We start from the raw sequence: 16,458 nt of genomic DNA, 5'->3' as shown, positions 1-16,458 counted from the left end.
CATACACGGCACAAGACGGACAGAGAAGAGTGATGTTTAAATGGAAATGCCAATTGCTTTCTTTGACATTTTTAAACTGTTCATAAACATCTCTGTTCACTTCAGCTTGCGTACATGCTTTCATAAATACCACACCTCAGTCCAAAAACCCTCTGAATTTGGGGCCTAAATTATATGACTGTCCCTTTAACTACACTCATTTTGAAAATAAGAGATCATGGACTAAACTCTGGGCAACAGGACAAACCTATAAACAATTCAGACAGTTTCTTTATACAAAGTTTGGTTGGAATATCAAACCAACTGCCAAAAAGTATGCTGCCAGCAGTAAAAGTGAGTTGTGTACATTAATTCAAAAAAGAGTTGGATGCTGTTTTGGAAAAGAAGGAAGTACTGTGGTACAGCAGCCACTAACTTTTTTTTTTGTCATTATGATTACAACATTTTGAGTAATTCATCAATAGAGCAAAATTAGCAAGCTCTGTCTTCTCATTGGCTATGACCCTCCAGACTGATCCCTGTAGGCTTAACACACTGGCCACCTAAATCTTTTTGTCAGACTAAGTCCCCGTTGTTGTTTGTGGAGAAAAATGCTATTTGTGTTTGGGGAATTTTAGCTAGAAAAATAACAATTAAGAGCCTGACAAAGCAGATCAGAAAAAATACATGAAACGGCGTGATGAGTACATGGATGGATGGATGGATAATATAGTAAACAATGATGAAACAGAAAGTCCAAATTGAAAAGCAACTTTATTGCTTGGCTGTGCGCTGTTTAGTACTCAAGTGATCTCAGTGTTTATACACACAACAGGGAAACCAACCAATACAGAAAAAATATTGAAGGAAGAACACAAACTAAAAAGTAAAATACAAATTAACTTTTCACCAATGCACTGTGTGTCATATAAAAGCTAATAAACATCTATTTTTCTTGAAGGAAAAGCCATTTTTGTGCTTTGCAAGAGAAGTAAAATGACAAAATGCTCACCAGCAACTGATAGAAGGAAAAAGAGCAAAAAAGAATTCAAAGGCTTAGAGTTTACTGGCAGCCATAACATCCCACTATTCACAGGAGCTGTTTCTACTTTCAGTTACCACCTTGGTGTTCTCTGCCATGAACAGAAGCAACCCTGGATTTCAATATATGACTGAAAGCAACACCCAGCACAAAGTTGTGAAAATGACTGATGATTGCATTGCCATGGATAGTAGAGATGGAAAAGAACTATCTGTCAATCATGTTCTCTGTCAATACAGGATTATTCCTCATGTCCCATCTTCTAGCATTCTGTTGACATCTAGTTCTAGAGCTCTTAAAAGGGTCCATTTTCACTGTCTTTGCTGAGAAACTTTTTCCATGACCAGCTGGAAATAACTGAAAACCAGGCAAGTAAATAAACAACAGATGATATGGTCAAGGAGAAGGTGGCACAGCATTCAGCACATACAAACACATTTCAAGGGTGCCCTCCAGTCCCTTAAAATTCAATAGAAATATGAAGAGGACCCACACAGAACCCTTTCTTCCACACCCTGTACTAGGCAATAAGTAATCCAAATTAAATGTAAGACAGGACGCAAATATATTGTTGTATTATCAGATTAGATTGCATACACAGGAGGTAAAAGCAATACAGTTTCATTTAACCCACACAGAAGGTATTTCTTTACTTGATCCAAACATTTCATATCATCATCAGAGAATAGCTGCTGATATTCATCCTTTATAAGATAAGTTATGAATGGGAGAAAATCACTTAGGCTTGGCTTTTATTCCACTTGGTCACCTTTATTAGCTCTTTGAAGAACAAGTACAAAGTCAAATTAGGAAGCTCTGCTCCTGTGGCCTGTAGGAATCATGTGGTAGGAAGAAATCTCACAAGTCATCTAGTCCATACAGTAGCATAACTACAGTGGGGCAGGCTGGGCATTACCAGCAGCATCTCCCAGGGCTTCCACACCCACAACTTCCCTTGCCGACTTGTTCCATTGTCCTGCCACTCTAACGATTAGGAAGTTTTTTTCCCCAAAGATTTACTCTAAATCTGCTAAATCTAATCTAAGTCTAGAGCCTTGTTGCTATAAGAATATTGTAATAAACATCGGGGTTGCCAGGGAGCAAAGACTAACTGTTACTCAGACTATTATTAGAAACAGAGGCATAGAGGAAATCAAAGGTCAAATATTAATTGGGGTTAAGGGTCACAAGGGAAGACAATGCATCTTAAGCAGAAAGACCCAAAGATAACATCTGTACACTGAGGTGGTGATGAAAGGGAAGGGAAGGAGGATGGTGCCTGTACACAAGTATTATTGCCAAATAGCCTGAAAAAGAAACCCAACATCATTGCCTCATTTTCTTTGCTAGATCTAAAGGACAGCAGCAATGGAATCTGCTGTTTGTGTTAAAGTGTCAGGAGGGGAAAGAACAAAGACATGTGAACATCTGCTTCTAGAAGCCACTTGAAAAATAATTATGCAATAGCATGTGAAAACCATCTGTTAAACATGTTGCTGTCCACCAGTCATGTAGGAAGAAGGCACTGAAGAAAATTATAAGGAAGATCAGAAGAAGGCTACGGCAGGTTTCCCTCGGGCAAAACGTCCATAACCCCTATTCTGACCATAAGCCAAGAATAAGCTTAGCAAAGGAAGCCTATGATAAGAGCAAGCAGGATGATCCAACAGGCAAATTACCAAACAGATGGGACAACCTACTATTACATAATTGATAAAAAAATTACACCAGAAACTGTGCTTAGCCTGTGTATTCATCCTAAACTCAAACACAATACACCACAGCAATCTGCAACACTCCCATTCATTTTCAGCCCTAAGCTGGGGGATGGGATGGGATGGCATGGGCGCTAAAGTGCATGGTTGACAAACCAGGGGTTCCAAGTTTGCGGCTATAGCAAATGTGCTTACGGTATGGCCCTCAGATTCCAACAAATCTGCAAATTCTGCTCCACACCTTGCCCATCACCCCATGCAATTCCAGATTTATATTAAGCCTTTGATTTAGGAGTGTCCAAAACATTGTGAATATGCATGGCAGAGAAAATACACTAAATTAGTCTTATGGACAAAACTCCCATTGACATCAGTGGGATCAGGATTTCACCTCATTAGTAGAGGTCCATCCCTGTAAAATGGTCACCTCTCTCCACTTCAAAATATTCTAGAACTGAGGACCTTTCACTGTTGTAGCTTCCCTGAACTGGGACCCAGGGGGCTCTAATTCCTCACCACAAGGCATCATACATTTCCAAGCTATTTACAAGTTTTTAACAAGCACTTCTCCAAGAGACCATCCCTCTTTGTCACATCTTCCATGAATTCTTTCTCAGCAAGGTACAGCAAGGGTTCTTAGCCATTAAGCAGCATTCATCAATGTTCTTTTGTCTTGTACGGAATCACTGCCTCTGACCAAGGGCTAAACCTAGAGTGTCCTACGAGAGAAATCAAACTTCTTTTGTATGTTTCTTATGTTTAATTCTTTGATATTTATAAAACAATGCAAGATTTTGAAAAACAAAGATGATCTCTATGCACAGAACTGGAAGTCCCTCATCTCTACCCTTTTCAGTTTCTCAGACAGTGAAAGGATTTCATGTACCATCTTATCCAAGTGTTACTTTTCTGGTACAGAAGATTACCTTGGGTAGGCTAAAAGAAGCAGAAAGAATGAAGGATCCTCTCTCATTGGACAGATTTACAGCTAAAATATTTGGATATAGCCAGAATAGAGAAAAGCACGGATCAGGTCTTCTTTCTAGAAGGAAGGAAATAAGAAGAATTCAAAAGTAGTTTTAATGTACTTTGTTGCAAGAAATGTGAGGAATAGCCTGTAAGCTATGGTGGAAGAGGCCCCTCATATAAAACCAGTTTGAAATGAAGATATCTTGCATGCAACAATCTTTTGGTTCTTTGAATGTTCTCTTTAACACATCTAACCCCCAACAAGATTACATGGTTGCCTTAGCTAGCAGGTTCCTTTCACTGTCATATCCTTATGGTCAGCTGTACAGAATATTTTTCACTTCCTGCCAAGGGGTCTGATCATTGAGATCTCCACATGACATTCAACTGAGATTACAACAAGCCCTTAAAATGTAATACTTTATTGTCATGTACAGCTAATAGCTGGTGCACTTTGCTGAGAAGTGAAGACAGATTTCAGTAGTGAGCAAAATAAATTCTGTATATGCACTATAGATTGTAATGTGCTTTGAGATCCCTTGGATTGAAAGGTGATATAGAAATACACAATATTAGATCCAGAAACCATGATCCTTAGTGGTGCCTAAGTGAAATAAAGGAAAAATAAAAAGATTATAAATGGCTTCAAAATAACTGAATGGCAGATTTTTATTTGCTCCGAATGCCCCAGGAAATTGTCTTTTCAAAACAATTGCCAGTTACAGGTTTCATCTCCCTGTCTCCTTTGCTTATTTTTATAAATAAAGAATTCTTTATAAAACATTCAGCCCTCTGCTAGTCTGAGTCCTTTCCTGAACTATCAACAGTGATTAATGTGGATGATTTACTGAATGTTTTCTTTTCTTTGTATATTTTTGAAGGATCATTTAAATGAGCAAAAAAACTCAACCCCAATCGTGAGGGTTTAGTAAATGTTGTGCTTTGCCTTCTAAAAGTATTTGCAGATGAGAAGCAAAATCCACAGAGTCTGGTAGATTTGGGTATTTGTCAAAGGAGTAGGAGGGCGGAAAAAAAACATGAGTATGTCCTGCTGTCCTCAAGTGCTTCCTTGAAATCCACACACACTCCAAGGTGTTCCAAAACAAGATCAGTGAGCCAAAGCCTAAACCATCTCCTGCAGTTGCATACAGCAGCTCTCTCACTTAAACCCCAAGGAAGACTATGTGGATAAAAGGAGAATATTAAAAATACAGCAGTACAAGAAGGTTTCTATAATATCTCCCTGGTTAAAGTGTCAACATGAAAGGTCTCTGCTTTTTGTTCCTTGGGAAATGGTTCACGGAGGTGAGGAAAGGTATTGCACTGTGCTGCTATCTGAAGTGTTGCTCAAATCAGCATTATGAAATTTGGTCCAAACAAGCCACCAAATTCCTGTCCACTGGAGTTGAAATGGATTGAAGCCACCAGGAGAAGACCAAGCTAAATATTTTAACTAAACAAGATGCTTTTTTTACCTGTGCTCAGAACTATACAAAAGTCTATATTATGAAATGAGATTACAGGATTATAGTAGGTTTGTCTTCAGCATCTGGCAAAGGCGGTCATTGGCATGAATATAGAATTTCCCAGGTTAATACAGGTCACATGGGTCAGTCCGATTTCTGTGTCAAATTGGGACAAGAGTTACCGGCTCTGCATGCAAATGCCATATGGTTGCTGCTTGACTGTAAATGATCTCAGAATAGCTTATTACAATGCCTGCCACTTAATTCAATTGCCAGTTAATTTAACATTCCATTTAACTTGATCAAACCCCCCAGAACTGAGGAATGTGTATTAAAATAGAAATTGCCCTTTATTCTGATCGAGTCTGTTGACTTAAAGGTGTTGGGGGTGTTATTAAATATTTCTATCATTTAATTAAAAAGGAAAGAGAAGAAGGAGAAATTCAAGGGTGATAGAAGAAACTAGGGGCTTGTTTATATAAGGAAGCTAATGTGGATTATTATAAATTATTCATTTAAATCAGAATATTCTTCCTGATTAACCCACTATGTGAGCACCTTTATTCCAAATCTACATTGGCAAATAATTATGAATAACTCCTTCAGAAGCAAGCCCTATTTTGCAAATGCTGTTAGTGCACAGCTATACTACACATTCGCCTATAAATACCAGTGATTATTATTAGATTTTTATAGTTCGCAAATGCCAATGGGGAAGGGAAGCACGCAGGACACGGAGACAGGATAACAACATGATGGAAAATTTTATTTGTGTGGATAGGTGTAGAATACAAAGGGGTCGTTGGGTCACGGGGTTCGCGGTGATCCCTTGCTTTCAAGCCCGAGGGCTTGGTGCGGCTGACCACAGGTAAGTCCCAGGCCGGGTAGACAACTTATATAAAGACAGGACCGCTGGGTCACGGGGTTCGCGGTGATCCCTTGCTTTCAAGCCCGAGGGCTTGGTGCGGCTGACCACCAGTAAGTCCCAGACAGGGTAGGCGGCGTAGGATAGTGTACCTAACAAACTAAACTAAACTGTAAAAGTCCTTATAAGGTAAAGCTAACACTAAACTATTTACAGTGCTTAAGCGAAAATGGCACGGCAGCTCACCAGTTCCATCTTTGTTGCTGGAGAGATAAAGATTACTCCGTTCAGCAGGCCTGAAGGTCGCTCAGGGATTCACCCTGGGGGAGGCAGCTCCTGGGTGATCAGTCCAGTCGCTCTTTGTCCCTTGAGGTTCGGTCGTGTGGTTCCTCCAACAAGCGCTTGGAGTGTCGCACCTTTTATAAAAGTTCTGGCGGGAGCTTTATCCAATCATTGCAAGCGTGCATGCCTGCTATATTTTGTGTTGCTGTGGGTTTTGGCGGGCTTTTGTTTCTTGCTGCGTAACTATAGCTGGTAATTTTCCACCAGCTCAGAGACCTTTTGACCTGGTCGACAGGCCCTGCCAGAGGCTTGCCTGGCCTGGCCATATTCTAAGTAGGGATTCTGACAGTTACATAGGTAATAAAATCAAGTGCTGGCAGCAGCTGGCAGGTCCAAAGCAAAGAGGTCCAAGGTGGAGTCCAGAACAAAGAGTCATCCTGGAAAACTAGGAATCAACAGGCAGGAACCAGGAGAATAGGAACAAGGAGTCAGAAACCCAATGCTAGGCAGAGGCCTGGCAAGTAACTTGATGGATATTGAAAGAGCTGCTGCTTGTTGGCAGACAGCCATACCCACACAGGCAAGTGGGGCCGTCTGGGAGTAGTTAGGCCACTGGCAGTGGGACCCACTCAGGCAACCCAAGCCACCTCAGAGCCAATTAGGCTACTTGCTGCCCTGACTCCTCACAGGCAATGAGAAAACAACCCATCAACTACCACCACCTCCATTTGCCAAACTTTCATCATGTGCATGTCTTACAACTCACCCAGAACCTGCATGTCTTACAACTCACCCAGCCAGTGCAAGGACAAGTGTTGTAGCACAGGAGGGGCTGTTGATATGGGCTCTACACATAATGAGACTTCTAGCATTTCTTATATTTAAAAAAAGTTCAAGATCAAATAAAATTACAATATAAATGGAGCCTCCTTGAACATTTTTGTTGCCTTGTCAGGCTAAAGTTGCATTCAGTGACACTAAGATCATTAACAGAAAATCTTAGAAGTCACCTAAGCATAGTTTTCAAGACTTACAGCTACTATGTAACTACATAAAGATACAGATGATTATCACTAACTATGGTTGGTTTGGACACAGAAAAAATGATTAATGAATCTGGATTGATTAAAGCTGGTGGAGACCCAGGATCTACAACAACAACCTCGTTTAGACGGGACAAGCGAGGGAAGAAGGATTGATTAATAACCTGTAAACTAATACACATTCAGTGGATATACAACAGTATTAAATCAATACAGGTAAGCTGTTTTCAATTCCTTCATGGATTGTTGAGCAATATACAAACATCCTAAAAGGTTTTCCTCACAATCGTGCCCTCATCCCATTCTGGTCATCAGTGGATGCATCTACATGTGCAATTAGCATGTAGCAATAAACTCCTGCTCAGTTTGTGCCAGAGTCAGCTGCTCTCAGGTACAGACCTTCACATGCACCTGGGATCGCAGCTGTTCAAGCTGGGTGGAGCAGCCCCAGGCTGGCAGGGGGCCCAGGCAGTCAGTCCCAGGCTCCAGGTGGAGGCATTGGGCAGTGGAAGGGCTGGCTGGGGCGCAAGGGTGCTACACTTTGGGGATAGCTGGCAGGCAGCCCCTGCACTGTAACACCCTCATGCCCCAGCCAGCACCGGTCACCATCTATACATACATTTGGTACACTAAATGACTCCACTGTAGATTAATACTTGTCCTGCACAGTACTATCCTACAGTGGAGTTAATTAATCTACTGCACTTTAATACAGGCTGTAACACGGGGATCTGCAGGCACCCAAAGAGATTGATGCCCTGCCCAACCCCCCGTTTAGGGAAGTCCACCCTGCTCTTTCCTGCCATGCCTTTGATGTCAAATGAATTGATGTAAAAATGCAGGAGGCTGCCCATTTGCAGCTCTGGTGTTCTGGGCCAGTTACATGGCTCTGAACCATCCCTACACTGTGTCCTATGCCTCGCAGGTGGCATGCAAATCTACTACTACTCCCCCGGCCCCTCACTGGACTGCGCTCCAACCCATCTCTTGGTCAAACTCCAACCTGTCTCTGGGCCACATACTCACTCCAGCCCCTTACTGGGACACACATTCACTCTCTGGGCCTTTCGTCCCTTAGGCCTCAGGTCCCTCTAGACGGACCTTGGCCCCTAGCCTTTCCCCTCCATGGGGTGACCCACAAGGCAGTGGGGGCTGAGGTTTTATGTCACCCCATCCTCACCTTTCACTGGAGTGGCACAGGTGTGGCATTTCCTGGAGACTGCCCCACCACAGGCAGCCCCACCACACCGTCCAACTCCAGCAGAGTGCAGTCTCAGGTCTTACCCAGGACCAACAGGTACCTCCTTCATCCCCATAGTTCCTACCCTAACCTCCAGGTGTTCCAGGAGCTGCAGTCTTCAGGCTGAGGGATGTTGCTCCTCTGGCTCCCCAGATGTAACTGCCAGCCCTGCTCCCAGGGTCTGGATTTATACACACCCTGCCCAGCCCTCCTCCAATCAGGTGGACACCTGTGGTAGGTGACCACTTAATTGGGCCTTAACTCACCTGCTGGCTACTCCACAGCCTGCCTGATGTTCTTAAACTGGCAGGCACAATCAGTGCACTGCCACACAGGCACACATGGAGACAGTGACACTTTATTGCAGAGCTAATTAGTCAGCTCTGCAGTAATGTGCAAATATAGATGTTCCCAGTGGGACTGAATTTGGGCCTGCAGTTACAAGTACAGGCTTCTGCCACTTGAGCTAAAGGGTTAAGAGTATTAGCTTGTACTTCTAGCAGGCTCTTGACCTCTATGACCCTTCCACTACATGACATGGACAACTTCTCTAGAGTCCTTATTTTTAAAGGCACTATAAAAAAATTGCACCTTAATTCTTCTCAGCCGGCCGGAAATTCCAGTTTGTAGAGTATGCTGGTTACTAAAATGCTGGTTAACACAGCTTTTACTGTAGTAGCAAAAATCTTTTCCCCAGCATAGACAAGTATGTCCTAGGGAGGTCTCACTCATTTGCTTTCCCCACATTTCAGGGTCTCCTTTTGTCACTCATCCACCACACCCTAACGTTCAAAGAATTAGGAAAGAGAGAAAGGGAAGTGAGATGTTTATCACTATCAGTGGTAGGACTTGAAGGCAAGATTTTTCTTCACAGCCCCCTCCCCCTCCAACCCAGACCGTGTACCTTTCCACCCCTAAGCGGGTTTTGGTCATAGTCTTAACAGCTCCACTCATGCTCCCCCTCACTCTTCTCTGGCCCTCCCACAGGAAGCCTACCTTCGGGTATCCTCAACTCTCCCCACATTCAGTTGGGACCCCTTCTTTTTATTTAAATCCTAATTTTCTTATATTTTGCCATCCATAGTACATGTCCTTCCCTAGGAGCATTCACAATCATGGCCTATGTAACTTCCCAGCATTACCCCTTTTTTCCCTCTGAGGACCCACTTCCTCCTCCCAGAAGTTGTCTATGCCCCAGATTGTCAAATAAGTTGTACTCCCTCATACCATACAGTCATTCAATCATCTGGACCCCCAGTTTCCCAATCCCACCAACGCCGGTGGTGGGCACTCCCTGGGCTTCCCATTGGGACTTTGCCTGCCGTCCCCAATCTGCATGCACTCACCAGCATCGTCACCCCCCCTGCTCTGAGCAGGTTGCAGGAATTCACCTGAGGGATTTGAGGGATGCCTTTCACTTAAGCCCTGTTTGATTCTCTGGTTTCAGCTCTGGTTCCGGGTCTGGATCCAACTTTGACTTCTGGCTGTAGCTCCCAGCTCTGCCTCTGGTTTGGCCCTCTGGCTTGAGCTCAGTTTGGTCCCTGGCTTTGGCCACTGGCTCGGGCTCTGGCTCTGGCTCCACCTGTCGGCTTTGGCTGTAACACCAGCTCAGATTCTGGCTCTACCTGTTGGCTTTGACTTCAGATCCAGTTCAGACTCTGACTCTGATCCAGCTCTGGCTCCAGCTCTGCTTCCACATCTCCATGAGGTCTGCACAATCCCCTACTGACTTTGTGCATTCCCCTCTCTGGGGGATCTCCTGTCTGCCAGCTGTTTCCTTTAAATTTCCAGTGGGACTTCTGGTGGTCAGTGAGAGCCTGCTCTGACTGCATGTGATGGCGTGGCACCAGGGCTGTCTACTTCAGGTGCAGCCAGCTTCCGGGCAGTTGGCCGCATGTCTCCAGAGTCTACACCATGACATTCAGGTCCTGGGGTAAGTTTTCTATGTGGGCTCTGGTCCAGCTGGCAAGCACAGACTATAACAGGGCTTGGGACCAGTGCCCTGTTACACCAAGTTAAACATTTTTGCAATGATTAAGCCACCCCTTAACTTGCTCTAGAATTGTGTTTTTAGTCTCTCACTATAAGTCATGGTTCTCAATCAAGTTCCTGCTAAATTCCAGAATGCTATGGTGCCTTGAGGCTCAAAAAGTTGAGAACTACTGCTATGGAGAGTTTCAGAGGTGTAACTGACATTTTGGATCCCTGGGCAGAGAAGAGTGGGCGGGGAGGAGAGGGTGAATAAAGTGGGAACTGCCCTCTAAACTGGGCTTGTGTGCTGGTCTCCCTGCCTTTATTATGCTACTGGAGAGTTTATTTGTGGTAAACTAGTTTGATTCACTAAATTATACAGCTGGGCCCATGTACTGGATATGCTGTAATGAAATATAATGCAATCCATACACCATTAGTCTAGTTTTCAGATCACTTACACAGAAGATGTATTCTATAGAGTGTGCAAAGCAGTCACATACCTGTAATTACACATTCTCATAATACACTCTGGTAGCAATCATCTTATGACTTTGGTCAGGAAGGCCAGCCGTACCTTGCCATGCATCCACAGATGCATCTCAAGCAGGTCCAAAGAGGTGATCCTCCCCCTCTATGCGACACTGGTCAGGCCGCAGGTGGAGTACTGCGTCCAGTTCTGGGCACCGCACTTCAGGAGGGATGTGGACAACATGGAGAGGGTCCAGAGGAGGGCCACTTGCATGATCAGGGGCCAGCAAGGCAGGCCCTATGAGGAGAGGCTAAGGGACCTGAACCTGTTCAGCCTCCACAAGAGAAGGCTGAGGGGGGATCTAGTGGCCTGCTGCAAACTAGTCAGGGGGGACCAGCAGGCATTGGGAGAGTCCCTGTTCCCCCGAGCACTACCAGGAGTGACAAGAAATATCGGTCACAAGCTGGCAGAGGGTAGATTCAGACTAGATATCAGGAAGTGCTACTTCACTGTCAGGGCGGCTAGGATCTAGAACCAACTTCCAAGAGAAGTGGTGCTGGCTCCTACCCTGTGGATCCTTAAAAGGAGGATGGATGAACACCTTGCCAGGGTCATTTGACCCCAATACTCTTTCCTGCCATGGCAAGGGTTGGACTTGATGATCTATTCAGGTCCCTTCTGACCCTACCAACTGTGAAACTGTGAAACTGTGAGTGCCTCTTACCTTCCTGGAACCCCTCTAACTTTTACCACCCTGATCTCTACTACTTCCCTGATTACCTCTAATACTCCTTCCCTCCCCCCATACTTGATAGTAAAATAAGATCATTTAGAGCTCTAGTAGGATCATAGCTTGTACAGAAATGCATGTAAAATGTTAGTCGTGCACAAGAATCCATAGTTAATGCACCAGTAGAAATCTAAAATGTTTCCCTTTAAGCTTAGAGATATCTATTTTTCTGAAAATGTATCTAGTGTTGATGAGAGAAAGGCAGGCACCAGCACAGATATTTTTATGAAAGATTTATTTCCCAGACATATTTGTGCCGGCTTCTCTCCTAAACCACTGAAAATAGGCTCAATTTCTATAAAATACCAACATCCACAACAGTGAAAATGTAATAAGCTTAGGCTGCCCATAATACTTCAGAGCAGACTCAACAGGCACTTTGCCATTTATAGAACACACACATTTGTAACATTTTGAATAAAAAGTGGTTCACGTCTGACCCCAGCCTGGATGTGCAATTTATCCTTTACTATAGAACAACTGTGCCTCACCTGGCAAGAATATGTATGCAAGGCATTAAATATGGGTTAAACTCACTCTCTTCTCAGAAACAATACCTGGCAGCACCAGAGATTTAGGGCGCTCCCCCCCCTTACCATTACCAAGATGGTAAATGCAGTTGTTTTACATGATTACTCAGTGGCTCTGACACTGTTCTGAGAGGGGGTTGATGGAGTGTAGAGGAACTGACATTCCCCATTCTTACAAGAATTTTGTGAATAAGGTGAAAAAATGGACTGGGATTCCACATGTCTCTGAAACGAAGGCAGAGGAGAGGTGGTGTTTTCTAATTGTTGAGAAGCTGGATACCTTCAAGTCAGCCAGCCCTGACAATCTACACCCCAGGGTACTCAAGCAGCTGGTGAGCATCATAGCCCAGCCTCTGCCACGGATCTTTGAAAACTCCTGGTGCTCTGGTGTAATGCCTGAAGACTGGAAGAAGGCCAATGTGGTGCCTATCTTCAAGAAAGGGAGGAAAGTGGATCCGGCTAACTATAGGCCCATCAGCCTGACTTCTATCCCGGGGAAGATCTTAGAAAAGTTTATTAAAGAGGCCATCCTTAATGGACTGGCTGACACCAACATCCTAAGGGATAGCCAGCATGGGTTTGTTGTGGGTAGGTCTTGCTTGACCAATCTCATTTCTTTTTATGACCAGGTGACCTATCACCTAAACAAGGGAGAAGAGATTGATGTCACATATCTTGACTTCAAAAAAGCCTTCGTTCTGGTATCCCATGATCACCTCTTGGTGAAACTGGCCAATTGTGGTCTTGGGTCCACCACGGTCCGCTGGCTGGGGAATTGGCTCCGTGGTCGGACTCAGAGGGTGGTAATTGAGGGAAATCAATTGTCATGGTGCCCTGTGACCAGTGGGGTCCCCCAAGGCTCTGTCCTTGGACCCATATTATTCAACATCTTCATTAATGATGTGGACATTGGAGTCAGAAGTGGACTGGCCAAGTTCGCTGATGACACCAAACTTTGGGGCAAAGCATCCACGCCAGAAGACAGGCGGGTGATCCAGGCTGACCTGGACAGGCTCAGCAAATGGGTGGACGAGAACCTGATGGTGTTTAACACCGAAAAATGCAAGGTTCTCCACCTTGGGAAGAAAAACCTGCAGCATCCTTATAGGCTCGGCAGTGCTACGCTGGCTAGCACTACGGAAGAAAGAGACTTGGGGGTCATCATTGACCACAAGATGAACATGAGCCTGCAATGCGATGCTGCGGCTAGTAAAGCGACCAAAACGCTGGCTTGCATCCATAGATGCTTCTCAAGCAAATCCTGGGACGTCATTCTCCCCTTGTACTCGGCCTTGGTGAGGCCGCAGCTGGAGTACTGCGTCCAGTTTTGGGCTCCACAATTCAAAAAGGATGTGGAGAAGCTTGAGAGAGTCCAGAGAAGAGCCACGCGCATGATCAGAGGTCAGGAAAACAGACCTTACGACGACAGGCTGAGAGCCATGGGGCTCTTTAGCCTGGAAAAGCGCAGGCTCAGGGGTGATCTGATGGCCACCTATAAGTTTATCAGGGGTGACCACCAGGATCTGGGGGAACATTTGTTCACCAGAGCATCCCAAGGGATGACGAGGTCAAATGGTCATAAACTACTTCAAGACCGTTTCAGGCTGCACATAAGGAAGAATTACTTTACTGTCTGAGCCCCCAAAGTCTGGAAGAGCCTGCCATCAGAGGTGGTTCAAGCACCTACATTGAACACCTTCAAGAGCAAATTGGATGCTTATCTTGCTGGGATCCTATGACCCCAGCTGACTTCCTGACCTTTGGGTGGGGGGCTGGACTTGATGATCTTCCAAGGTCCCTTCCAGACCTAATGTCTATGAAATCTATGAAATCTAAAGTACAGAGAAAAGTTCCTTTATACTTTTCTTTAGAACCACCTACCATGTTAAGTCTAATCCAACCCATGGTGTAACTCTATCTATTCACAGGAAGTTATACCAGAAATTAATTTGACCCATCTTGTCCCTGTAGGGCAGTGGTCTCCAACTTTTCTATGATGCAGATCACTTTTTAGTAGTAAAGGGCACCCCAGGATCTACCGCCCCCCCCCGCCCTGCCCCCAGAGCATAGGTTGGGGGAGCACAGGCCCCTGAGGCCTCTGCTGGGCTGTGCTTAGCAGCAGGAGCCCCTCCCCCCACATGTGCCCCTGGACTGCAGAGACTTCAAGACCCGGCCAAGCTGGGGCCCGACACCATGTTCGTCTGGCTGCTGGGTGGGCACAGATCAGTGCAGCCGCAGCATAGAAATGGGATCAGGCCCTGTCCTGGCCCGGCCAAGTCTGGGACACTCTGAGGTCCAGGGGAGCATGGCGGGGCTCCTGCCACTGGGCACATCCTGGCAGAGGCCACGGGGGCCCATGCCCCTCCACCTGTCCTCAGGACAAGGCAGCTGCTGCTGCAGGCTGCCTGCTGCACCTGGAGCACAGGTAGGGGAGGGGAATGTAACCCCAGGGCCTCCACCAGGCTGCGCCCAGCAGTGGGAGCCCTTCTCCCCCACAAGCACCCCTGTACGACCAAATCTTCCCAGACCCGGATTGGCCAGGGCCGCCCCCACATGATCTGAGCCATGCCCACACATGGCCAGGTGCAGCAGGAATCAAGGCACAGCAGCAGCCACTTCTGCCACCTCCACCCCTGTAGAGAAGGGGAGGGAGCCCTCCTCATGCCCCTGGAGGAGGGCCCTGGGCTCCAATCCTCCCACCACCTGGCCAGGCTGGGGCCCCACCTACCTTTCCCTGCTCCTGGCTGGGCTGCACTGTCAGTCACTCACCGCAGGGGCTTCAATCTGGCCTCCACCCCTTCTCTCCCCCACAGATTGACCTGCTTGAGCTAGGGACAATGGGTGTCCACATGCGTTTGTGCCCAGCTGTCCCCCCAGCCCAGTATTGACCCAAAGAGGCTCCAGGATCAGTTGGGATCCCCAGGTTGGTGACCACTGCTGAAGGGAGATATATTCCTTTTCATGTGCACTGTTCTCCTCTCTAGACTATCTCAGGGTAACAGGTGGAAGATGATGTGATACAAAGAACCCTTTTAGCAGAGGCAGAGTGGAAGTAAGTGAAATGCATTTAGCAGAGATTTAAAGATGGAAGTAAGGGATGATGAGGTGATTCTCATTTCTATTAAACTCATGTGAATTAGAGTAACTCAGCTCATGTTAACATAATAGGAAAGTCAGGCTGATCTTTCTTCAAGTTGGACCAATTCCAACTCTGATCTTACATTGGATGTTCCTTAGTATGGCTAAGAACAAATTAAACCCCAGACAGCACACCAAAATCCTACTATCCTAGCTTTTCACCAGTTACGTTAAACTGCTGCTGTCAGCTGTTTCACTATAGTTGGGCTTGGCAGCGTAATCATCAATATACAGATACTTTTCAACATTAACCACAACTTTAGTTCCAGGTTAATTCAATAATAATTAAGTTGATAATTCTGAGACAGTGATTTCATGTCTCATGTAAATTATTTGGTAGTACCAACGCTTTAGTGGGACTTTTATATTCTCAGAAATCCCTTGGGGGAAGAATTGAGGAAGGTTAGTAGGGTAGTATGGGGAAGCTTTCATTCTAAATACCTGTTTTTAGAGAAACAGGGGGTTCCAACTTCTGACCTTGCTAATCAGAACACTAAATTCTTACTGGGTGCATCTATACATGCAATTAATGCAAAGCAATAAATTATGGTGTATATTGCGCCACAGTTTATTGCTCCCAGGTGCATGTGCACCCAGGACTGAGCTGGGTTGGAGCACCCCTGGCTGGCAGGGGACCCAGGGGGGTCAGCTTTCAAGCCCAGAGCTGCTCCAACCTAACTCAACATGCAGTAAAGAGGCGGGCTGAGGCATGAGAGTGCTTCAGTGCAGGGTTAGCCAGCAGGCAGCCCCACCCTGAAGCACTCTTGTACCCCAGCCAAGCCCATCAGTATCTATACGTGCATTGCTGCATAGTAAATAATGCCACCACAGGATAGTACTTGTATTTACAAATACTAACCTATGGTGGCATTTATTGGTTTACTGTAACATAATAGGGCTGCGTGTATAGATGCAGAGACTTTACTACAGAACTAATTAGGCAGCTCTGCAGTAAA

At 45.4% G+C, this 16,458-nt stretch overlaps 1 long non-coding RNA gene across 1 annotated transcript in view; it reads right to left on the bottom strand.

The window, feature by feature from the left end:
- Positions 1 to 734: 734 nt before the first annotated feature.
- Positions 735 to 16,458, bottom strand: part of LOC109298450 — a 163,834-nt gene continuing 148,110 nt past the window's right edge. Inside the window, exon 2 of the long non-coding RNA XR_002097615.1 lies at positions 735 to 1,378. This is a non-coding gene — a long non-coding RNA (uncharacterized LOC109298450). The remainder of the gene's footprint in view (positions 1,379 to 16,458) is intronic.

The sequence above is a fragment of the Gavialis gangeticus genome, unplaced genomic scaffold (genome assembly GCF_001723915.1).
Source record: "Gavialis gangeticus isolate Ggan-Ray unplaced genomic scaffold, GavGan_comp1, whole genome shotgun sequence".
Classification (NCBI taxonomy): Eukaryota; Metazoa; Chordata; order Crocodylia; family Gavialidae; genus Gavialis; species Gavialis gangeticus.
This window is presented reverse-complemented; position numbering and strand designations above follow the sequence as displayed.